We start from the raw sequence: 25,430 nt of genomic DNA, 5'->3' as shown, positions 1-25,430 counted from the left end.
AAAAAGGAAGATTTTTTTTCTAAGAATGTAGTCCATGGTAAGTTGACCACTTACCAGTGAAACACCACAGAGTCAAGCATATCTGGTAAGCACAAATTTATCTTGAAGGGTGGAGGTTTTTTTGGACATAAAGATGGGTATGTAAGGAAGGGGAGTAAGTCGGGGAAGAGTTGAAAGTTTGAATATGATAAAAACACACTGTATTATATTATCAAAGGACTATTTGAATTTCTCACTATTTAAGTGAATTGCATATTGCCTCAAAAATAAAAAGATTATCCATTTGATCCATTGATACTTTCAATAGACATATAGTATTTCTTTTGAGAAAATAGACGGCTAATTTGATGATCGATGCCTGCCATTTACTGCATAGGATATTCTATTACATGCCATGTTTCGGTAATATAGAAGTATTACCACTATGGACAGGTGTCTGATTTTATTTTCCCGGTATTTTGTTATATTCATTCTTAATGTATTAGAAAACCTCTCAAAGGATGTGCCTAGCCTTGGAGATGCTTGAAGTACCAGGTGGAGGATAACTAGGAGGCACCGCCCACTCAGAAGATAATGGGAGGGAAGGTGTAGGAAGGATTGGGGGAGGAGATAATCCTGAGGGGGTCAGTGATAAGGATGTAAAGTGAATAAGTAAAAAATAATAAATAAATAAATAAATAAATAAATAAATAAATAAATAAATAAATGAAAGATCTTTCAAGATAAAGATATTTCTCTTTTTAGGATAATATGCAACTAGAAAGAATGGGTCCAGTAACTTGAACATGGCTTCCAGATGTCCAAAATTAAATACACAGTGATTTCATTAAATCCAAATATTCACATGTAGAAGGCATGCATACTATGGTAGTAAAAGTGGTTATTCAACACCTAACCTCCTGGTTAAGAATATAATTTGTTCCATTATGGCATATCAGCAGCAGAGTACAACATGTTTAATTTCTATATGCAGTTATTTTGCTCATGATTTATTTTTTCACTTTTTACCCTGTGGCTATTTCATGCATACATGTGTATACCAAATTTTGGTTAGTCTCAATGCCTATTTATCTTTCTGGTCCCCCCTCTTTCCTGAGGGAGTCCTTCTATTTAAAAAAATACCTATTACTTTTCCTGGTTTTAAGTTTAAAACAAGCACTAGACATATCATATCTCCTAACAGTGATTATATATCTATGTTGGTGCTTGAGTAATATAATTCTGAAAAGATACCTCTAGAATAAGAAAAGAAAAATAGTGCCTGTATTTCTCATTCTGAAAACTGCACCATTCTATTATGTCTCCAGCTGGAGACTTGTTGAACAATGGGTCACTTGCATAATATTTATGCAACTTTCTGGTACTCATTATAATTTTCTGTCTTAGAAAAATTCATGTTCTTTATCACTATACTACTATTATTCTATTTATTGTATTTATGTAGAGAGTACAGCTTATGGTTGGGGAGATACACACACACACCTATATATATATATATATATATATAACATATGATATGACATACTACATATGACATGATATATGATACATGATACATGATATATGATATATGGTATATGACATATGATATATGACATATGATATATGATATATGGTATGTGATATGTGATATATGGTACATGACATACAATATACTATATAGTATATATGATATATGATATATGGTATGATGTATGATATATGGCATATGATGATATATGACATATAACATATGACATGTGATATATATGTGACATATCACATAACATATACAATGTATAATGTATAGTATAATATAAACTATAATGTATAAAGTTATAATGTATAACATACAATGTACAATATATAATATATTATATAACATATAATGTATAATATATTATAATATATAATATAATCATATATATTATGTCATAGATAATAGATAACATCTAATGTTTAAAATGTTTACATAACCATTACATATATTTAATTTCAAATGCAAAGGCTAGGTAACCTGATATTCTAGTTTCTTTTTGAAAACTATGAAATGAACAGCTCACAAAAATATGGACAGGACTAGAATGAAATGACAAGTACTCCCCTTTGAATTAAGAGGCTTAAAACACCAGCAATAAATGTAAGCAATATTACAATGCAATGTGTTATAATATCAGAAGTAGTAAAGATGGACACAATATCTATATAGCAATTAAAAGTAGGATAATTATGAATTATAGGTTTTTTCTAGGCTCTAGTATTACCACAAAGGGAAAATTAAAATAACACAATTTACCAAATCCTCTAGAAAACAAATATTTTCCTGTGATGTGAGGCTACATCGTTTCACTGTTATAACCTTGTAGCTTCATAGTAGATTACTATATAGAACAGCAAAGAAGCAGCAGGTAGCTAATGAAGGCCAAGTTAATCTGGGGGAAAGAGTAACCTTTGGGGAAAGGATGCTGGACCAAAAGTCAAGATAAAGTTTAAGTACCTACTGTTTTATCCAGTGCTGATAGAAGCTCTTAATCAGATCCTCTGCAGATGCTGTGATAACAGGGATGATTAATTCATTCATGCCTGAAAAAATATAAAATAGTGATCATGTGTAGCACGGAGGACTAGGAAATTTTTAGCAGCTATACAAAATGAGACACCAAAATGTGTTGCCAGAGGCAAAAGGAAATGAGCAAATAGTTACATCTATCCATAAGTGGTTGCAAGGTAGGGTATGTAGCTGTCCTTTTACCATCTAACATCTCACTTGACCTGGCAGCCTTGGAAAAGAGTGAGAGAAGATAGGAATGCCACTGGCAGGCCTCACAAGTCACTCCCTGGTCACAAGGTGCTCTCAACTTTGATGAGTTATCCTAGAAAAATCCCACAGTCTCTAGTCAAACTCCCAGCATTATTGGAGGGAAGTAGCTATCTCTTCCTCTGTCAGCAGTCTTCTGAGAGGTTCTCCTGACTGCAGTTGTCTCACTTCTTATAAAATGCATGAGGAAGGAGAATCAGCTGCCCACTGGTTGTGAGCCTAGCCATTTTTAGAAGTAGAATTTCTTCACAAAGCTGCCTCATATGCACCCCTGTCGTGCTTGTAGGTTGCTTCTATGTGGGGAGAGTTTGGACACCAATGACTACACCACTTATTCCTACATTGCACTTTATCTAGTGATCCCCTGCTCAGGTTTGCCAACTTTTCTGAAGTACCTATTACATATCCAGTTCTTATAAGTACTGTGTTTCCGCAAATCTCCTAATAAAGTGAAAATACTACAGGGATTTGTTATACATTATACTTTTAAGTGGAAGAGATGACATACACAAAATTTTATTTAGAAAGTCAAGAGGATAAGTTATAAAGATATATATATATATATATATATATATATATATATATATATATATATATGAGAAACAAACACGGTAAAAGACTGAGAGAAAAGAACACAAAGGGAGACAACGTCATCTGGGTTACAAGCAGGATTACCTGACAGCAATCATATTGCATCATAAGTGTTCAGAAGGGTCCAACCATTGGGAGGAGAGTACATGAATGATAGCTAGAGAGCAAATGGTGTGCTAGTTTCTACTTGTAGAAACCATCATTAAGATTGCATGAAATCTCTCAAGTAAAATTCAGTGGGACAGGGCTTATCACCAATAGAGTCTTAATAAATATTGTCAATAATTTTTTTTTGCCTCTGTCATTTATGAAACAGGATTCTAGATACACAGGAGAGTCTCAATAAATTCTTTGGAAAAACTAAGAAAGTAAGAATAACAGTGAAGATAAAAATGATTAAAGGTCTTGTTTTTCTTGTTTTTGTTATTTCATGTGTCTCCTAACATACAGAGCATGTCCAATAAAGAGGTTAATGCTAGCAGCAAACCACCGAACTGAGAATTGAACCCCTTGGGGGGAATTAGAGAAAGTATTGAAAGAGCTGAAGGAGCTTACAACACCGTAAGAACAACAATGCCAACCAACCAGAGCTTCCAGGGACTAAGCCACTACCCAAAGACTATACATGGACTGACCCTGGGCTCCAACCTCATAGGTAGCAATGAATAGCCTAGTAAAAGCACCAGTGGAAGGGGAAGCCCTTGGTCTTGCCAAAGTTGGACCCCCAATGCAGGGGAATATGGGGGTGGGCAATAAGGGGAATGTATGGGGGAATACCTATATGAGGGAAGGGGAGGGGAGGGAATGGGGGATTATGAATAGGAAACCGGGAAGGGGAATAATGTTTGAAATGTAAGAAAAGAAATATATCTAATAAAAATTAAAAAAACAAAAAAACTGATAGCTTCAAAGTTTGATTCGTTTATTATAATTTATATTTCACATTAAATCTAAAATACATAATTTTTTTATATTTGTGCTTTGGTAGCAACTTCCTTTCTCAAAGTGTATTCAATTTTCAGTAATTATGTACTTTGAAAACAACTATATTTTAACTTTAAGTTATAAATGTTTATGTTTAATAGCACCCAAATTATATGGAGAAACTGATAATATAATGACTGATTATATTAAAATAAGAATAGGAAAATAACTGTTGTGTGATAAATGTATATTACAAGTTTACTGTCTTAATAAGCTCTCCATAACCTCAAAAATGAGTTTAGAAAGAATTATCTTGGCAGTTTTGAAAAAAATATACTTTTTTTTTCTTTTTCTTTTTTTCGGAGCTGGGGACTGAACCCAGGGCCTTGAGCTTGCTAGGCAAGCGCTCTACCACTGAGCTAAATCCCCAACCCCTGAAAAAAATATACTTAAAGGTCTTGTTTTTCTTTGATTTTTGTTTTCTGTTGTTGTTGTTCTGGATTTGATTGCTTTGTCAGGCTGTATGCAATGGCAGCCATGGAATATGAACACAGGAGGTAGAAGCAGGAAAATCACAAGCTTGAGACAAGTCTTAGCTATGCAGTAAGCAGCCAAAAATAGCTTGTCTTTGGAAGGTGACAGAGTAGAAGTAGAAGAACCCCAGAAGAGGATAAGTAATAAAAATGCATCACCAGAGGCCTCCAAACTCAAAGTTATCTGTCATAGGCGATAGAGAAGAAAATTCACATATTTATTTGACTGAGCTAAGCAGGCTTGGTTTGCCCTTTTCACATAACGAACTAGAAACAGGGATCAGAGCTTTGGTTGATTTCTAACTTCCTTTTCATCTGCTTAGAACCAGTGTTTTTATTTTTAAAGTCAAATCTCCTGTAATTTCATGAGTGAATTTAAACTATGCATTAATGGTAGAACTGAAAGCAGTCTCCATGACCTTTGCAGAGAGCATACAGTTATTTCTCAACAGGTACTTAAAAAACGTATGGAAATCACTATGAATTTAGGCACATTTCCATAGGAAAACAGATGATAGACAACTTCAGTGCCTCGTGTCATAAACAAAGCTTTCCAGGAAAGTTCTACCAATTGAGCCAGTTCCTATATAGGCAACACTCAGGATAGAATGTTTACCATGGTCTCACTGAGGGTGATATAGATAACAAATCAGCAAATATTATTGTGATTTCTCATTATTGAAACAGAATAAGAATTTTAACATTAGACTTGATGGTTTATTAAAACCTTGATTGTGTTAAAATCTATTAATGCTTTAGCTTTAAAAACAAGATAACTGAAGCAGTTATCTTAAAGGACTCAGCCTTTATTTTCGAATGAGTTAATGGCAAAGCCAGGGCTGGAACTCATCTTGATAAAGAGACCTATGTTCTTTTCTTTATCTCATATCTTTTTTCCCAGTATATATTATCTGTGTATAGATATCCTTCTTTCTCTTTGACAGCCAAATCATTTGAAGATAACGTTTACATTATTAAGAGATTTTAATTCTGTAAATCAGACAGCCACATGCAATCCACCAAAACTCAGTGTCCCCCTACTTTCTTCAATGTCCTAGAAGCTGATATTATGATGTGGAAAACAAACCACAGTGTATTCCTCTCATCGACTCCCTGTCCCTCCATTCCCCCAGAGAGGAGCATAGATGTGAGCATATTCTTTACCTTAGTTCATCCATTTTCATCAGCACTCAGAACCAGAAGTGAGACTGTACTGTTTTTCTGATGCTACAAACTGCTGAACTTAACAACTGACCAAGAAAGGAGTGCAGTAGTAAAATGAATAATAACCTTGTTTACAAACCAAGTCAGCATGTTACATGTCATACAAAATATATACCCTACTCTTTAAAATATATTGCCTCACAGCAGTGACCCAAAAGTCACAGGAAAAATGCCAAATCTATTCCTAAATCAAGTAGGTGAAAACAGGAAGACTTATAGAAAATTGACTCAGATTTAGGATACACACACAAAATAAATTTTAAAGTAGTTAAGGTATGTCCAAAGGCTGTGATTTCACTGATCCATAATCCTCATGTACTCTTTTCCATTTATTCAGCTGCAGATTTTTTTTTTGCTGTGCATAAGCATTTCAAGCTGCAAGCTTCATTGAGCATAGGACTTCTGTGTGCTGAAGAATAATCTGTCAACTAAAAGTCAGGTGAGTCTGAGACTCAATTTTCCTAGTGTAATTGCAAGGTAATAATATGGTATTTGGGAAACTGTACAGAGGAACTTTGACCAGTTGTGTAAAGTGTCTGTTCACTTCAGCACAGCGGTTATCCATTTTCAAAAGAGAAGTGCCCTCACTCACACTGCTTTTGCAGACTGGGTGAGAAATGAGGAAGCTAGGGTTTACATTCACATTCAGACCCCTAGTCAGTCACAAAGCATGACTTAACATCAGCAGTGATCATTAACATTTATAAAACTGCTCAAAAATCGATAATCCAAGACTCTTCCTCCATTTCTTCTTAGGTAGAAAACAAATTTGAAATTCAGTATAATGAGAGCAGGGGGAAATGATGGAGACTAATTTATACTGAAAGGAGAGTGCCTAAGCCTTGTTTGTAATACTGTGTGGTATTGTGTTAACCTCTGACCTCAGAATCAACAAGATGGCTCCCACAATGAGCTCCTAAAATAAACTATGTCAGTTAGAGTCCAGTTATTTCTTTCTCTAATATACTCATAGACTGTACTATAAGCCTGAAAGAGGCAACTCAGTTCTCTACTACTAATGTAACAATTTACTCACAGGCACAAAATTGACTCTACTATCTCCTTTCATGGTCATTGTTTAACCCTGGTTCTCTTCCCTACAATTCTTTTTTTTTATTTAGAGAATACTTTATTAGTTTTTGTAATCAAACCCACGTATATAAGACCTTACATATTTAATACAGTGTGTTACCCCTGTACAAATGGAAAAAACTTAAGTTCAACATTTCTAGACCAATATGGCTGTTAATTTCTGTACAGTGCCAACTCAACACAGTAAACGGGGATACTTTTTTCGAAAGTTGACAGCACAGGTAAAGTTTCAAAAAATTCAAATTATATATCTGTATATATATTTATATTTATATAAAAAGACCAATAATAGCAGTGTGTTATGCAGCAACAGCAGCAACAGCTTTTCCAGGTTCTGCAGTCATCTGAACAAAACTGTAGAGACATCCAGCACACTCCATTAAAAAAAAAAAGTAAAAAAACAAAACCCGAGAAAACAGCACAGTTCTGTTACTCTTGTGGTACATGGCACCATTTTTTTTTTAAATTAGCTTCTCAATCATCATCTGGAAAGAAAACATTCTGAGCAACATCATTAAAAACAGCTCTGATAAAGCACGGTCACTACTACGTATCATAAAGCAGGTACAAGCTATTTTACATCCACAGAGGTATGATACAGTACTGTCCTACATCTATAATACTAGAGGATACAATTTAAAAGGCATTATTTGAGACTTGATTCTACTTTTCCATCAGAGGGCCCAAAGGATGGTGTGACACAGCTTTGTAAAGAAACATACTCTAGACAGGATTTCCTTTCACTAGTGGCACACTTCTAAGGATTCATTCTCTCCATGAATGTCAGCTAAAACCGTTATTAAAAAAATGAAATATCCCTAGAACAAAACCGTATAACCACCGGATTCACATGAAGATGACCTAGTGGAGACAAGCTGGACCTCACCTTACCAACAAGCTATCAAATCTGTTATGTTTAAACAGTGAGACCTCCAAGGAAGGAGATGCCAAGTAGTGCTTCAAAGCTTCGGACCACAATCAAACACAGCATCCTTTTCAACAGAAGCAGAAGCTCATCTGAATATGCTCATGGATGCTGACATCAACATTTAATCATCTCCTCACTCATCCAGGAAGAGGGGGAGATCAGTTACTACTGTACTTTAATGTGTTCAACCAAATCACCATATTACAAAAATAGCAAGCTGCCATAATAAAAAATAAGGCTCCTCTATCCAGCACCAGATAGCATCATTTTACTTTCAAGCCTAGAAATTGCACACTTGTATATAAACCAATCGAAGATGAGGATTGAGAGTTCATCTTGGTGGATTTTTCCTTTGATGAATATGAAGTGTCCTTCCTTATCTTTTTTTGATGACTTTTAATTGAAAATTGATTTTATTTGATATTAGAATGGCTACTCCAGCTTGCTTCTTCTGACCATTTGCTTGGAAAGTTGTTTTCCAGCCTTTCACTCTGAGGTAGTGTCTGTCTTTGTCTCTGAGGTGTGTTTCCTGTAGGCAGCAGAATGCAGGGTCCTCATTGCGTATCCAGTTTGTTAATCTATGTCTTTTTATTGGGGAGTTGAGGCCATTGATATTGAGAGATATTAAGGAATAGTGATTATTGCTTCCTGTTATATTCATATTTGGATGTGAGGTTATGTTTGTGTGCTTTCATTCTCCTTGTTTTGTTGCCAAGACGATTAGTTTCTTGCTTCTTCTAGGGTATAGCTTGCCTCCTTATGTTGGGCTTTACCCTTTATTATCCTTTGTAGTGCTGGATTTGTAGAAAGATATTGTGTAAATTTGGTTTTGTCATGGAATATCTTGGTTTCTCCATCTATGTTAATTGAGAGTTTTGCAGGATACAGTAACCTGGGCTGGCATTTGTGTTCTCTTAGGGTCTGTATCTTCCCTACAATTCTTAAGCATCTGCATGCACAGAGTTCAACAGCAGATCATAAACCAATACATAAAAAAAATTAAACTGGTCCCTAGGCTCTATTTAGAGGAGCTTGGAGTAGAAAGTTTATTCTAAGCCTTTCCCTATGTTAGTATTAGCTTATATATAGAACCGCATATTTTGTTCTAATATCTCACAGAGCATTGTAGCTATAATTTAGGACATTTGTTCTAAAACCTAGCTTGCCATAGATTAGGGAGAAGCAAACCAATGTTTATGAAAGTTTCTAATGTCCTGGATATAATTTATTTTTCACATAATCCCAGCTTCATGGAAGGCAATCATTTTTGTTTAAATTTTGCACTTAAAAAGGAGTGTATTAACTCTGTTTATGGCAAAAATGTGTCATAAATCCCATTGGTAAAGTTATGTGTGTAGTCATTATCCTCCCCATTCAACTAGGCTACAACAGGATGACAGTTTGTTATATGTTTCTTTTTGTTACTCATTTACCCAGGAACAATGAACACACCATAATGTATGATTGAAAAGAATTGAAATAATGTTTCTATTAATTTCCATTTTATTCATTGGTGTGTGTGTGTGTGTGTGTGTGTGTGTGTGTGTGTGTGTGGTGTGTGTTAGCTTCCTTTCCCAAGTTCACATAGCCTAAGTTGACTGTTTTGAAATTGTGCATTTTGATTTTCTCTAGTATGGGTGTTCTTGATCTCCAAGTGAAAAGGACCAAACAAGATAATAAATCTGGGCTGTTTTCATATATGGAGACAACAGAGTAATGGAAAGAGCTTTAACTTGGTTTGAAAAGAACTTGGTTTGAAATTCAAATGCTAGTCATACTTCAATAAGGCAATTTTTCAGAAAAAGTAGCAGGACCAAGACAATTGCTTAAATTTGGGCAATCTTTTTCATATCTTTAGTATATGTTTCTTTGTTTCTAAAATGGACAAAAAGTGGGCATCAAAATGTAATATAGGTTCCCCAGCTCTTTTTAATACATTGTCCTGCACAATAAAGAAGGGATATATTAGATTTTGATGATTAAGAATCCAAGATAAAATTTAGGACCAGTAGTAGATAGGCTCCAATGGCTACTTAATCCTAGATTCTGAATAGTTGCTTAAATATCCAATAATTTAACCCAAAATTATTATTAGAAATATAAGCATTGGGTTACATTTTTTAGGAAAACAATCAAAGCTTGGGAATGGTCTGAACCTGGTAAACTTTTTGCCTATATAACAGAGTCATTAGGAGTTGGGGACTCCTAGCAGCCCAAATCCAAACCCAAAGCAACCTTGTTTGGCAAATTTCAGAATGTTTTCCTTTTGTCAGAGGGAGTGTATTAAGCCCCTAGAGCTGAGGGAAGAGACAAAGAGCAAAAACTAAACACCAAGAATTTAGGTGCAGTTTGGATTGAGATTGATCGAATTAAACCTTATTTGCTTTCATGGTTGTTGTTTAACCCCAGTTCTCTTCATGGATGATCCTGGTTTCCCTCTAATTCTTAAGCATCATAATGGTTTCTTTCCAAATTAACTCCACAGCAAAGAAACAAAAGCCTGGGTGAAATTAAAATTTTCTATTGACCACCAACTTTTAAATATGAAAATAAAGTAAATGTGTTTTTAACTAATGTCCTGGAGTTTTGCAGAAAAATATAATGAACTGATCAGCACTACTTTAAAAAAGGCGTTGCCTCTTCTTTGGTCCAACATGACAAATGAGCTAATGTATGCAGGAAATACTATTAGACTTTAAATTGTCAAGGTAGTTTCATACAATACTGTATACTGGGGTGCCCTGGCATTGAATTTGTAAGTGTGTGCAAATAGTTCCAAGTTCATATTCATTTCTATAAATAAATGTCACTAGGTTAATTGGAGGAAGAAAGATTACATCTGCATCCTGCATATCCAGACCATTTTGCATAATGGTGGTACCACAGGGTTTGGGAGAGGTCAGTAAGAATAGCCATTGCACATATCTAGGTATTTGCTTGACCTGTGTGGGCTTTCTCTCCATTTTTTTTATTTTTTTTTTACATTTATATTTCAAATGTTATTCCCTTTCCTGGTTTCCTTTCCATGAACCCCTATCCCATCCCCCCTCTATGAGGGTGCTCCCCCACCCATCTACCCACTCATTCCTGCCTCCCCTCCCTGACATTCCCCTACACTGGGGGTCCAGCCTTGACAGGACCAAAGGCTTCTCCTCCCATTGGTGCCCAACAAGGCCATCCTCTACTACATGTGTAGCTGGAGCCGTGAGTTGCTCTGCTCCATGTGTACTCTTTGGGTAGTGGTTTAGTCCCTGGGAGCTCTGGGTGGTTGGTATTGTTGTTCTTATGGGGTTGCAGCCCCTTCAGCTCCTTCAAACTTTTCTCTCACTCCTCCAATGAAGATCCTGTTCTCAGTTCAATGGTTTGGCCTGTGGTTTTACTATAGCCAAATGTGATTGTCCCACCTCCCAGTTAGAATATGATTTATAACCTGGGGTAATCACATTTAATATCTCTTACTAATTGGATGGTGTTACAAAATTTTCAAATTTAGTGTTTACCCAAAGCCAGGAAATTTTAAATTTCCTCGGTGATTTTTCTCTAGGTAAAACTAAAACAGACACAGAGAAGATATCTTTCAATGTGTAATTTTTACAAATGAAATTCAGAACTAGTGTGGATATTAGGAAGTAACTCTACATCAATTATAGTCATATCAAATTGTATTATGGGAAAAAAAGTTTAGTTTCCTCTGCAGATTCCTAAGTGTCTTCTTAGAGTTTACACTGAGGGATGTTTACACTTCTTCTTTCTACAACAAAAAAGACCATTTTACCAGGTTTTCAGACAATCAGGGTAGCCCCAATCCCAATGTACGGAAACCTGCTCAGAATGCTATAGGTTCCAATCCTATATTACTTATCTTGACTTGCCACTTCAAAACTAGACTGTCATATTCATACTGCTACATCTAGGTAGATTTTTCTTTTCAGTTTTGTTAATGTTTAGAGGTCATGGTGTTTAATAGAAGAAAGCATTACTGCTTCAGGTGCCTTGATGTGAGCTGTACCTACTCTTGAGAATAAAACCAGCCAGCTCTTCTCTTAGTAGCTCTTCCTCAAACTGGCTGATACTAGACGAATTGACAAAAGTTTTTGTTGTGCAGAATCCCATGGCATGATGAAAAATAAGCCTGCCTTAGATTTATCTTTATTTACCACAGAAGAAAGAAATGTCTATAGTGTCTTTACACCCAAAATATGCCAGTATTAAAGGATGAAATGATTAAAAAGACAGACCCCAACCAAAAGTATACTTGAGAATGTAGAATTAAGGTGCAATCATCACAAACATATAAGAAGAAAAGCCAAATAATCATACTTTCCAAGATTAAATAAATGATATGCTTGATTTAAAAATTAAAGGGATCCAGAAAAAAATATTAAAATAAAGCAGAAGTTTGAAACCTTCCCTCTATAGGCATTTTCTTTTCAAATTGGTGGGAACAATATTTATTTGTAAAATCACTTCTGGAAAAAATGTCTATCCATCTCATGCTGTTCATTTTTATAGCACATTGTTTAGTCAAAAAGGGACTAGACATTTAGCAATACTATCTTATAATTCACCTAACAAAAGAGCAAATGCTCTAAGCAGTAAACCATTCTCATTACCAATGTCTGTCACTGAGAATCATTTTATAATATAAAAAATAACTTACTTATAAGAAAAATTTCACAACAAACCACTATTAGCTTTTAAAAAGTATTTGTATCTCGTCTGTCAAATTAAACATAAGAATATTTTAAGCAAATGTTTGTAATTATAATTATGTTAAAGTAATTCATCTATTACTGGATTCTTACATCTCCCATGCATAATGTACACTGGACAAAAGTCTTTTGAGGAAGCAAAAAAGTCAGAAAATATGAAATGACTTTTGGCAGGTGACTTTGGGAGGTGGAGAGGAATTAGGAAGAATTGGTAGAGAGCAAAGTATATGATTTTATCATATTTTTATTGTATGAAAATATTATTATGTTTAAACTTTAAAAGTAAAAACAGAAATGAGTGACTTCTTTTTCTTTTACTTGATGGGAGCTGCTGACATATATCTTATATTTTCAGTGAGAAAATAACTGTGCTGCTCAAGATGCAAGCTGACCTTGAATTAGAAGGCCACATTCTTGCTCTGAGAATACAGAGTGCTTCTATATAACCCACAACTGACGAGGCAATAAATCAACCTGAACTTCCTTACTAAATAATGTGAGTTAGTAAAGTTCCTTATCTAGCTCCAAGTTTCTAGTGTTTGTACAGACTTGATTTTGGTTAATAGCCTACACTCCTATTTTGGGGACACTCTATTTGCATCTTGGTTCTTGGCTAATGCAAATGTAGCTGTGGTTGTACATGAGAATGCTGCCAAAGAAGCACACTGCCCTCTTTCACTTGGCTTACAAAGACTATACCAAGAAAACTGACTTCAATTTCCAAATCCCAAATAGTGCCTGGGAGTATGATAAATGTTAATAACAATCAAACAACTAATTAGAGTATCCTCTTTTGGATTTACTTCTTAACTAATACTGTAACTATGCAGCCTTCTCACACTCTCGCCTTAGCCAGGTTGATATACAGAAATATTCACTGCCTTCCCAACTTTGGAATGCCTATATCTCATGCCTGCAACTTTCTGAATACTTTCTTTCCCTTCTGCATTGACCACATAGTTTCTCATACACTAGATATAATACATACGCATCAGGCATATATGGCCACATGTGTATTATTGTTTTCTCCCAGTACTTAGTATCGATTTGTATTTTGTTTTTGTTTTTATATATAGGCAGAGTAGGAACCATTCTTTCCTATTTTACAAGGAAATAGTGGTAAAGCCCAACAAATCAGTCTGTTATACCCCCAGAGCCCTTGGGAGAAGCCTGAAGTACATCATGGTATTGAGAGGTTCTTGAGTGATTTCTAAATGACATCTTTTAAGATTTCCAAATGAATAATGCATGAATCTTAATCCACAAGCCTTGTTAGGCAGCAGGAAGGAAAGAAATGAGCACTGGATGAGCTGCTGAGAAACCTAGAATTTAGCCTTTTCTCTGTTAAAGTAAAGAAGCACTTGGCCGAGTTACTTCGAACCTTTGAGCCTCGGTTTTTCCAGTTGTAAAATAATCAACTTTACTTCTAAAAACACAAAGAGGTACCTGTAGTTCATACACATGGCCAGGGTAACATTCCAGTGAATTTTTATTCTTTTCTTAAGAGGCAGATTTTTGAGAGACTAATCTTAAAGGAAGACTAGTCACAGGACTGCATAGTAGTCCCAGAATGGATTTAAATTCCTTTTCTGCTTTCAGTAATCTGATTGATGTGAGAAGAGAGAGCAGTCTATCAGAAGAAGAGAAAATACATATTCTCTTCTCCCATGCATTTCAGCTGCCCAGCAGAAAGAGAGTTAAATCCATGTATTCATAAGAGTCTTCTGGTAAACATAAGCATTTTGAAACAGGTAATGTCTCATTTTTGTTTCTTAGAGATTTTTTCTGCCATTACAATACCCAGTACCATATTACACAGTCCCCATCAGAATGAATGCATTAGGGACATTTATCATAATAAGATTACTATAAACTTATAACAGAAAAGCAGGAATATGTTTACTTAAGAGCAAAATTAAAATTTCTGCAATGAACACAGTCTTCTCAGAGAATGGCTTTTATAAATATTCAGAAATGTGGCTAGCATGATGTCTTCTTAGGCTAAAGAATTTCAATTCTTTCTATAAGATGAATGTATTTCCTGCATAGCTGAAGTTTATAGAAGCTGGAGGAAAGAAATACCCTTGGCTAAATGACCAAAGCTCTCCTAAATAGCCACTTCAGCTTGTCCAATTAAATTATAACTTTCCTTCCATGGAAAATTACCCTAGTATAAAAGTAAATTGAAGAACCATCAGTCTTCACAGCAAAGCAAGTGGACACCTATTTGGGGTCTAATCCTTGGTCATGTTCCACATTCCTCTTCATTGCTGCCCTCACCTCAGATAGAAATCCACCTTTTTCTTTTAATCTCTGAATGGAGCTCCTAGCAGTTGTATGCCAGGGATAGCTTCATATTTGTTTAAAGTCAGAAGGCATCTTTCTTTACATTTCCAATCAAGAAAAAAAAAACACAAAAGTGACAAGCAATGCACTTACACTTGTAGAAAACAAGTCAATTATACTGATCAGAAATATAATTTAAACCTCATTGTTTTTATTGTGCTGATTGTTTGCCCTGATAAATATAGCATATCTAAGAGAATTAGAAAAGCTGTGCCTGTTTGTCTTTCTTATTTGCCTCCTTTCACATAATAAACGCATCTTTTCTCCTGGACTGCTTTTTTGATAGTAGAATCTCTCTAAAGTTACTAATAACTACAGTTTATTTTTATAATAAAAATATATTACTCACTCGGAGGAGAATAAATTCATGCTGATTAAAGTCTTGAGATGCTATACTTATCATTTTCAAAAGCATTTTGAAAGAGGCAATGAATCAACTATTTTTTATCATTCAACAGTTTAAGATATATCACCACCAAAATATTATAGCAAAGTGTAGATAAAAACATCCCCCATTTTCCTGCAAGTCACCTTTCTTAATACAAGCTAGGCTAAATCACAAATATTCATAGTCCTATTTTGTCTGATATCATTTGTGCTAAATACATTATAAAAAGAAATATTCCATTTAAAACTTACATTTTACCAAATGCAAAGTTATATTCTTCCTCCCACCTGAAGCAGACAATCATATGATTATTTTTGCTTGTGAAAATTCCAAGAAAAAGATCTTTGTGGATGGTCCAAGTTCATTATATTCATGACTATTTAGATCTGACAGATTAGCTAGAACCTCATGCCAACTGTCCAATTCTAGATATCAAGGGTGAAAGGCATGTTAGAGCTAATTATTCATTAACAATTTGGAGCCTACCGTTTCAGTTTCTTTCTCTTTTCTCCAGAAATCTCCAAAGAATTCATGTGACAGCCACTCCAATGAGGATGCTACTGATCTGTGCACCGATCCAGCTCCGTTTTCTGAAAACAACCAATCCAATCCTCATTCACTCCCCCCCAAAAAAGCGATGAAGGAGAAAGAGGGGGCAAGAAGGAGACAGAGGGAGAGAGGGAGGGAGGAAAAGGGGGAGAGAGGGAGATAGAGGGAGGGAGGGAGGGAGGGAGAGAGAGAGGGGGAGAAGCAACAGAAAAATGATGAAGGCAAAAAGGAAAAAGGCAGATTAAAAACTTCAGGATTACCAAACCATTACCATGTTGGAAAATATGGTAGTGAGTTGTCAGAATGAAATATGCAAGCGTTTCTGAACACATTGAACATTTCCGTTTTCTAGTGGGTGAGCAGCGCGCGCTCTCTCTCTCCTCTCCTCTTCCTCTCTCTTCCTCTTCCTCTTCCTCTCTCTCTCTCTCTCTCTCTCTCTCTCTCTCTCTCTCTCTCTCTCTCTCTCTCTCTCTCAATCCAAGGCTATTCAACAGGCTGTACATAGTGCCTGCAAAGCTTCATATTTAGCAGAAGAAACGCTCCTTTCTATTTATAGGGTCACACACATTGTCTTCTAGTTTTGTGGTTGCACTGAGCTTTGAGTCTGAGATAACACCGAGACTGTTTACAATGTCATTTGCAGAAGCTAGGTGCCCTCTGGTCCCTTTTATAGACATCAGACCACCGCCACCTTCAGTACGATCCCCTTTTACCAGCTCTGCACTTTTGTTTCAGTATCTAAATGGACATATCTCTAAATATACAGTAGGTTCTAATGGTAAAGGTCAGTGAGAGAATGACCCCTGCCTAGAACATTCCTAAATATACAAACCTGTAACATACCGACACTGAAAATAAATACTCCACTCCTTAAGAGGGATTTAGAACTATAATCACCCTTAAACTTCCTGTTCACCACTCTGTTTTCTTCACTGTCCCTGTGATCAGAAAGTGTAGATAGGCCTCCATTTCCTCCTAGTGGTTAGAGAACTTTCAGTCAAATGGGGCTGGTTTTCTGTAAAATACGCCCACACCCTCAGGCTCTTGAGGATGATGTTCCAAGGAATCACTGAACTCAGGTATCTGAGCCTGGTCCCATACTTTACGAAGCATCACTTTCCACACCAGCACAGGAAGATGAAGAGGGGGAAATATGTAAACCTTGACTAGTCATTCCGTATCAGAGCAAAGGAAGTTTTCACTTAAGCCATGGGAGATATGAATGCTAGTGCAAGTTCAGTCTTGGGCTTGGATATAACCTGCGTGGTATAGTTTAGGGAATATCTGAAGGCCCTCTGCCTCAAAGTACTCTTTTACTCAGCTTGAGAAAATAGTGTCTTCTAGAGGCAAACATTTCTGAAATCTTGATTTTAAAATTCTCATGTTCAAAAAATTAGTCTTACTAAGAAACTTTGGTGGGAATATTAACTTAAACTAGAAAGAAGTTTGTAGTAGGAATTGAATATAAGATAAATCTAGAGACAGACCATTAGGAAAACAATGCCAATGATCTCAAGTGTCATTCATATATATATATATATATGTACATATATATATGTATATGTGTGTGTATTAAAAGTATTCAAAATATGCAGACTGAAATATGTTCCACCTGCTTTGCCTTTTTACTTTGTACTCTGGGATCTGGGCTGGCATTAGGGATGCTTTTATTATTTATTTAAAGTGGGTTTTCCACAGTTATGATCTCAGCCCTTCTATAGACTTACTTCTATTCTAGATCTACTGAATCCCTGCTATGTGTAAACACAGTGACTCAGAGAGCTGGGGAGAACAAAATGTAGAACAAAGGATGGGCGGTAAGATGATAGGAAACGGAAGGCTGCTAGCTCCAGCAGCTTTCTGCAATTTCATCAAACAGATAAGATACTTTGCAATTTTCTCAAATATAATACAACATAAATGTAATGAATATCTAAGAATGTCATATCTAATTCTATAAGTTATCAGCGGAATCCAAGCTCCAGAAGAACTACTATAAGGGATAGGATTTTAGTACGGAAGCTGGTCAAGTCTTCTTGTAGGAGGAGGGTTTAGGCGCAGTTATTAAAAATGTCAGGTGTGGTGGTACATACCTACAATCTCAGCTCTTGTCGGTTTAGGGCAGGAGGATCACTGCACGTTTAGGGCAAAGGCAAAGTTTTGTCAAAATTCCTAATTCTTGCTGCTTTGGAGTGGAGCTTCTCAGTATCATTTTCCTCAAATCCATTATAAACACACACATATCTGTTACCTATTGTGGAGCACGGCTTCTGAGATTTCAGTCTGTTGCCTCGAATAGAACACATAAAAGCTAATCTATATGTATTTTGAAATAAATTACTCACTGGTGAAGTTTCCTGGCTTAGATTATACTTATCTTTTCTTTTCACACCAGTGAATTTTAGTTTGATCAGAAGCAAAAGAATGCTCCTATGGGAATCTATTGAATTTCATTCCAAATTAGTCAAATAATGGCATATAAAAGCCAAGTGATGATTTTTGTTTACGGTTTCATTTTTAAAGATGAAGAAAGTAGAAGGGAAGGAATACAAATTAAGTCTCTAGATAAAGCTTTGGTAAAATTAGACCAAAACCCAAGTTTCTTTAATACTACAATGTCCTCACTGAACTAAGGGCTGTCTGCTTGATGCCTCATATCATCTACCAACTGGGTGATTTAGCTGTGGTTGCATTGACTGTGGACAGTCTTTTATCTTTCTCAGTAAAAGAGGAAAACCAAATATCATATGTACTCAAATACTGGTCTATGTGTCTCTGCGGTCATATATAAAAGGCATATTGACTCACATAGCTCTACATTCTTTTAAAGAAGTTCAGCTAATATGAATGGAGAAAAATATATACAACTTGCTCTGTCATCCTTCTCTAAAGTATAACTTTGAAATAGAAATGATATTAAGTTGGGAATAAAAGAAAATTTGAGCTTTTACTATTAGTTGAAAGACACAATATTCTTTCTAATGACTGTTTCATTACCTCCTAATGTTTGGCCTCATTATTCTAAAATTACTGTTTCAGCTTAGCTTCTTTGTCATGATGCTCGTATTATTTAACATAGTACAGACTGTGGTTATCATACTTTTCCAAATATATTCATACTACTATGGATCTAATTTAAACATCAGGAATCTTCTCACATCACAAATTTTCAGTATTTTAATTTGTTGAAGTTGTAATTTAATTAAGACTAACATTTGTTTAGCACTTTGAAATCTGCAAAGGACTTTATGCTTTCTTATACTAGCTCAAATATCATCAATTAAACATTAGAGTATCAGTATGCTGTACTTAACTCACTAAACACATTAATAACACCAAATTATTTTATGTGAGAAGGAGTTAATATAGTTAACTAAATAGTTACACTCATTCCTTGCTTAAGTAAAACCATTTTGGGGGGTGCCTCTGGACAAGAAGGTATTTATTTAATGGCGTATGTGCCGTGCACCAAAATGCCTTATAATGATATTATTTTAAACATCATAATAGCGTGTTTTAAGTGGTATTTTGTTCCTACATGATAGCTTTCAAAAGTGCTCAGAAACAGTAAGTAATATTTTCCCCAAACTACTACTCTAAGAACAATGAATACTAATTTGGAGCTTAAAGATGCAGACAATGAAAACTTAGAATCTCTGATTCAGGAGATTCATAGACCTGTGGGTGAAATCTCCAGAGCCTGGGGTTTATAAGTAGATGATGGTGTAGGTTGGTTATGAGTAGGTTTCCACATTCACAGAACTCCTACCTTGTCTTAAATGTACCACAAAGTAATGCTTATATCACAGTTTCAAGCAATTACAGAGCAAACCACCTCTTCAACTCCTTCCTTGAAATATATTTCAATTTTGATGTATGTATGTGCACTTTAGTTTTTCTTGGCAATATATCTCTGAAATGATTATTAAAGATGGTAGGAAAACAAATGTCAACTCATAGCATTTTTCTAAATCCAGAAAGTGGAGTGGAATATGTACAGAGTTGTTTCTAGCCCAGACAAATGGGCCAGCGGCCAAATACAAAATTGCCACATCCAGCAGGACTCCAGACACAGAACTGGCTGGGTCAGTGGAGGAACGAAGAAAACATGGACAGAAAAGTTGGGGCAGGGTGGTCTGGGTTCTTGGCTGGAGAAACCACAGCACCCTGGAAGCTCAGTGTGGTTATTATATAGAGTTGAGCGGGAAGGTGGAGTTATTTCAGACAGTTGAACAAAGAGAGAGGGCTTATGGTATACTTCTGAACAAGGAGAGCTTAGCTAAGCCAGATAGGAACAGTGTCCATAGGGCAGCAGTGTTGGTAGGGCAGCAGTGTTCAGACTATAACCATCCAAGAGCAGAAAGATACAGTGCACATTTCTGTGCACATTATTTACATTCTCACTTGGATGGGGCTTTTTATTTCTTGGAGCCTAACTTGGGAAGACTTTGCCAGTTTCCATGTGTCTAAGGCATTAGGGTCCTTGACATAGCTTCATCTGAGTCAAACAATACACATTTATATAAGGCTCCACAAACTCACTACACAAAATGCTACACGCATCATCCAGCTTATTCCCAGTGACAAAACCAGTGAACCCATGCTTCATTTGTTAACTGAATCTTTATTCTTAATTCATAAAATAAAGGGAAAGACAAAAAGCATCTAAAACAAGAAATAATACCATCCTGTGTTATAGAATGCTTGGCGTCTAAGAGAGCCTGATTAATTATAAAAAGGTCTAGACATGATTACAATAAAATAATCACTATTTTCAAGCAAATGAGGATTAGATTTCCCAATCAAAAGTAGTTATCAAGGGAATATTAAAGGGGATGTTGTTTAGATCTTATCTTCAAGCCAAAATCATAGCCAATACAAGTTTATTCAAGGTTTACTGAATTGAGTTTTGCTGATAGACAGTTTAGCTAAAGCCCACAAAAGTTACTTTATATAGCTCACATTCATGCATGTACATGTGGAAAACACCATGTGAAGATCTACCACTATCTATAGACAGAATGTCAATTACTTCACATAATGCAATACTCAGTGCAAATGTCAGACACACCCCCTACAACCCAGGCTGAGTCAACTCACATACCTGCTACCAGTATGGAAAAACAATCATTTCAAGTACGTTTTTTCCCTTTGACTTTTCTCTGTATGTGTGCTTTTTGTACGAGGAATTCTGAAGGGAAACAATGCATAACTTCATATCCCTGCCTCACTGTGTGTTTAACAGGTAAAACTAAACGGAAAATTTCAAAACAATCAGCAAGAAAGGAATGCTGAAGAATGGGAAGAATTGTAGAGAAGCATTTGCTACAAAATTTTGCCTTGGGCTAGTTGCACTAACTATATTAGAAACTCATAGAGTACTGGAGGTGTAAGGATTTGTAGGCATCTTCCTTGATCTGAATGGGAATGGAATTTAGAAGGCCCTCAAATCCATGAGACCATTGAGAACATTTTCTTCACAATCATGTATCTACATTTTTTGTAACAAAAGGTTTTATAATTACAAAATCAAATTCCCAAAAAGATTCAAAATGAAGAGTAATGTAAAACAACTACTGAAATAATAAGAACTGACACTTTGGGCTGCCTAACAGGAAGTGAGATCTGACAGGAAGCGTCGAGCAGTGGAGGTTTTCAGATAGCAATACACTAAATGATTACAAATGGCACATCTGCGTGACTTCCTCATTTTACAGGTGATGAAAGTGGTTCCCAGGCAGTTACAACCCTTGTCCAGTATAGCAGAGTTAACCAGAGTGAGTTCAGAAGAAATTGCTTTGAGAGATGATTTCTCTTCTCCCTTTTCACTCCTTGGTGTTTCAATGGTAATGTGCATGGTCAGTTTGTTGCTAATATTTGCAAATCCAGGTTGATGCAGGTGAGGTGAGGTGATAAAAATGAAAGCATTGACTTCTGGGGCAGTAGCCATGATATTTGATTCATATTTAAATAATGATAAACTGTTAAATTGTAGAAAATGTGTGTGCATTGTGAATACGTATGGCTTCTATGTAGATTTTTCACTAGTAAACTGTTTCCTACATCTCAAAAACTTTCTCAAATTCATGAACCAGCAAACATTGACAATCACTGACCATATTTTTCAGTTAAAAGCAAGCAAAGGCTCAGAGATGTTCTCACAGGCAGAAAGTAGAAAAGTCAAGAGTCTAGAACTCAGCCTGTCCCTTTTAATACAGCGTTACTTTCACTACTGCAAGCAGTCTCTTTCTCAACCAATTTATTAGTCCAGATAAGTTCATTTGGGCACCTTCCCTACTCTGTGCTTATGGAAATGATGGGATCAAATTTACTTAACCAAGGCACTGTAGACTAAATAAAGGAAAGGATTCGTAAATGAATGTGAGTTCTCTAAACTGTCAATCATTCAGCAGATGTGTTTTTGAAACAGCTCTAGCCACTGTAGCTGAGGTAATATTTAAGTTGCAGAGTAGGTCTTCAGAGACACTCTAAAACTAGCATACTTAATGTCTGCAGAGGACTGATTTATTGTACTAATCGCCAAATATCTGCAACCAGACCCTAGATACCACAGAGTCAAGCACAGCACTACACAGCCAAAAGCAAAACCCAGACATGTCATAAAAGCACTCCAGCAGAAACTCAAGTATGGTTACCACCTATAATGGGATGCTTAATAATTCTGGGAATTATTAAGCCTGGATCCTCCAAAAGAATCAGATATCTTGGTCACAATCATTTCTGAAGCTCTAACCTCTCCACGTGGCTTCAATTTTTTATTGATTTTTTCCACTCCTTTCAATTATTATTAAGACTTATCTGCCCACTTTATCTGGGTTAACAGTCTGTGCATTTGTTGTAAAAAAATAAATAAATAAAATATATACACATATCTCTGGAATATGGTTTAGATCTTAGTTTTCTAGGTTTCATGATGCAGGACACTAATATTCAAAGGGTTCAAGTCAATTTTGTATATTTCAAGTTAGAATAATTTCTAGTAGCTAAGATTAATCGATATATTTATTTTACAGCATTTAAAAGGAACAGGGTTTGATGGGAGGATAAAAGAATTATTCAAGTACCAATGTAAAACCTTCCCATATTAGGATCCCTTCCAAACTGTCTAATGTCTCAGTGAGTTGATATGATACACAACTCTTGGACTTTCTGCTTTAGTCAAATATAGTTAAGAAGATAGATATTCAAAAGCAAAATATTCTAAACCCATGCCTGCAATTTTCAAAATGGAATTGTCTCTGCTTATTCAAGTCCCTGTGAAAACAAAACAGAGTAAAACCAAAAACAATTGACTACTTCAGGACTTTGGCCCATTAAGAAGTTTGAGTCTGCCAGTTCAAAAATGTCTGTTCCTCTTTCCAGATCCAATGAAATCAAAAGAGATTAATGGGAGAAACTAAATACAAAGAGATAATCTGATACTAAATATAAAAGGAAAACAAAGAAAGTGATGGTTAGGTAGTTGGCATGGAGTGAAGTAAAGATGGATTAACGGTAGAAACTGCTTAAATATAGATGTTAACAAAAGTCAAAAACACAGATTTGCCACAATAGCCTCTGTGTTTGGAGAACTCAGAGAACTGAGAATAAGGAGGTAGATATAGGCTACCATGTATCGATTCTTATGTCTGACTTCCTACTTCTAATATAAAGGGGTAGATATCGTTAGATTAAGGCATTTTTTCCTTCTCTGAAACATAAACTTGAAGTAATTTATAAGTATTATATCTCTATACCTAACATACTGGGAGAAAAATTAAGAATAATCAATATTTTCCTTGACTAAAAAACCTATTATTAATGGATTTCAATATTGCCTTCTAGCTCAAGATGCTTATTGAGATTTCTTTGGGTTCAGGAAGAGTAAAGTATTTGTAAATAATATACTAGAACAGGATATACACAACATTGTTCTGTGTGTGTATGTGTGTGTGTATATGTGTGTGTGTATGTGTATGTGTGTGTGTGAAGAAAGCTATAGTTTCCATATATAACATCCTTTATCTGCATCTTTGAAATCTGGAAAGCCTCACATGTTTTCATCTTATTTTACAGGTTGTTCTGCTTTGAAATTATTTTCAGCAATAAAGGATATATTTGATGTTATATTGCTTTCTAACTGTAGGAGAATAAATCTACTCAAAAGCATTTATCAACAATTCATTTTCCATTTTTTTTACTGTCAACAGCTAAACAATAGCCATTTTCTACAATTTATCATGGGTTTAAATCAAACTGTTAATAGATAAAGCATCATTTCTTTCAGACCAACCTAACACATACAACTAATATAGTATTTACCAAAAGCAATCTACTTTCCTCTTATGGAGGTTCTAGCTGAGTCTTTTGTCTTCACATTCTCAAAGACTATGTGTGTTCACCAGAAACTAACCACATACCTAATGGGATGGCTCAAAACATCTTCTCTTTTCTAATAATATTTTTATAATTTTGGAGAAATCTATACAGTTATTCTCCTCTAACTCCTACATCCTTCATGCCCATCTCTCTAGCTAACCAATCCCCCCTCTCCCTCCCTTCCTCCCTCTCTCTTCCCTTGAGCCTAATTCGTGTTGCCTAACTACTCTTGGGTGTGGGGCCTTACATTGAATGTGGTCAAACAGTAAAGAGAACGGACTCTCCCTCTCCTGGAAAGTGTTAAATGCTATTCAGTAAGGTGACAATTCTGCTTATCTCATTAACCTCCATGCTGGGATTTTGCTTGGCTTGAACTTGCGTGTTTCTGGTGCATGTTTTCACAATTGCTGTGAGTTCATATGTGCAACTGTCCTGATATATACATAGACATATATGTCTATGTATATATACATATTACTTAATGTTATCCATAATTAATTTCTGGTTATTAAAAACATTTCCACTATTTTCCCAATGATCATTGAGTCTTGGGGAGAAAGGTGTGTGATATAAATGACCCCTTTATGGCTGTGTACTGTTCTCTCTCTCTCTCTCTCTCTCTCTCTCTCTCTCTCTCTCTCTCTCTCGTTATTTTACATCATGCTCACTGCCCATCCTCCTAGTCTCCCCCTCCCACATAGTCCTTTTACCTCCCTTTCTTCATCTTCTCTGAGCAGATGGGGACACCCTGGGTATCACCCCACTCTGGCATATCAAGTCTCTGTGGTGCTAGGCACAACCTCTCCCTCTGAGGCCAGATAAGGCAATTCAGCTAGAGGAACATATTCCATAGACAGACAATAGATTTGGGATAGCCCTCATTCCAGTTTTTCGGGATCCACATGAAGACCAAGCTGTACATCTGCTACATATGAGATGGAAGGCCTAGGTCTATCTTGTGCATGCT

The 25,430-nt window shown here is 35.8% G+C and overlaps 1 protein-coding gene across 2 annotated transcripts in view; it reads right to left on the bottom strand.

Moving 5' to 3' along the window:
- Gpr174 (G protein-coupled receptor 174) overlaps positions 1-16,458 on the bottom strand; it is a 40,548-nt gene extending 24,090 nt beyond the window's left edge. Inside the window, 3 exon segments of one of the 2 annotated variants that reach the window (NM_001106938.2) lie at positions 2,477-2,562; positions 16,022-16,125; positions 16,356-16,458. The gene's annotated coding sequence lies outside the window, so the exon portion shown is untranslated. 2 annotated transcript variants of the gene reach the window in all.
- Between the last annotated feature and the right edge of the window lie 8,972 nt (positions 16,459-25,430).

Source organism: Rattus norvegicus, chromosome X (genome assembly GCF_021556685.1).
Source record: "Rattus norvegicus strain SHRSP/BbbUtx chromosome X, alternate assembly SHRSP_T2T, whole genome shotgun sequence".
NCBI classification, from domain to species: Eukaryota; Metazoa; Chordata; class Mammalia; order Rodentia; family Muridae; genus Rattus; species Rattus norvegicus.
Note: the sequence above shows the minus strand (reverse complement) of the source record. Positions and strands in the feature narration are given on the sequence as shown.